At 49.6% G+C, this 1,249-nt stretch overlaps 1 pseudogene; it reads right to left on the minus strand.

The window, feature by feature from the left end:
* Window positions 1–264: 264 nt before the first annotated feature.
* The window catches only part of LOC114073675, a 7,937-nt pseudogene continuing 6,952 nt past the window's right edge, over window positions 265–1,249 (minus strand).

Consider the following 1,249-nt stretch of genomic DNA (forward strand, 5'->3'; position numbering starts at 1 on the left):
CCTTTCATCCCTTTTTTCCCCTTTCCCTATCCCTTTGGGGCGTAGATCCCCTTTTACTGTGTATATAGCATCTTAACTGTACATAACTGTAATTTACGTAAATATAGATATATTTTTATATAAGCAGCCTGACTTTGGGTTCTTTAATTTTTTATAGTTTTTTTTCCTTTACCCTAAGAGAAGAAGGGAGGGGGGGAAGAAGGCTGCTGTCATGACTTTTGGGCATTTGGCAGGGAGCCAGGTCCAAACCATCACAACCCTTGAGAGAGATGCAGTGTTGGACAGAGGTCCAGAGAGGTAATGAGACCTCTGCCCTTGGAGACCCTGCAACACTCAGATGAACAAGGTCCAAGGACATTGAAGGCAGCCCTGAGGTCAGCCCTGCCCTGAGCAAGTGGTTGCCACAGAAACCTCCACAGGTTCCTTCCAACCTCAATCATTCTGTAAGTCTGAACTCTCCAGGTCCCCTAAAAAAGCCTTGTCTTACTCCTTCCTATTCATCAGGGACATATTTTCAGACATGTCCGAGGACCAAGCCTGACCCAAGGATATACTTTTTTCCCCCAAAATGATGCCTGTGGAAATGTGAAGATGTGAATCCCCTCATCAACACTGAAAAATGACACCCGACCCTCTTCATAATCCAGAGAGACCCTGATCCGCCTGGGAGCCTGGATTTCAGGAAATTCAGTGTGATCAGGGGAGGTGAAAGCTTTCAAGCAATGTCCCTGCTTCCCCACTGCCCAGATGCCTTCCTCTGGTTTAAACCTAAAATTACCCTTCCTTTTCCCATCTTCTCTAGAGACCCCCACAGCCCATCTTCCTCCATCCTTCTCCACCTCCACCTCCCAGTAGTGTCTCCCAGAGGTGAAGCCGTCACGGCCCAGAACGCAGCGCCACACATCAAATCTGTTGGGGGTGTCAGGGATGTCACGTCGTGGGTCACCTCGTGTCACACTTTTGCCATTGTCAGACACAACAAGCTCACAGTGGGCTGTGTCTGGATCCAGAACCACGTTCCCTGCAGGAGAGATGGAATCAGCACATCAGGGCAGAGCTTGCCCCAGGACAGATCTTTGCTGGGGCTGCCCAAGGAAGAGGCAGGGTGGGAGTGAGAGCTGGCAGATTGTGGCATGGGAAGGTGCACAAGGTAACAACTCGAGTGCAAGGAAGAGAAAATGAAGCAGAGAGAACAGAGTGAGCAGAGAGGGAAGAGGATCATCAGCAGACCTCCAGGATGAAGAATTGC

Source organism: Empidonax traillii, unplaced genomic scaffold, assembly GCF_003031625.1.
Source record: "Empidonax traillii isolate 1590-97213 ecotype Southwest subspecies unplaced genomic scaffold, ASM303162v1 scaffold11083:size9270, whole genome shotgun sequence".
Classification (NCBI taxonomy): domain Eukaryota; kingdom Metazoa; phylum Chordata; class Aves; order Passeriformes; family Tyrannidae; genus Empidonax; species Empidonax traillii.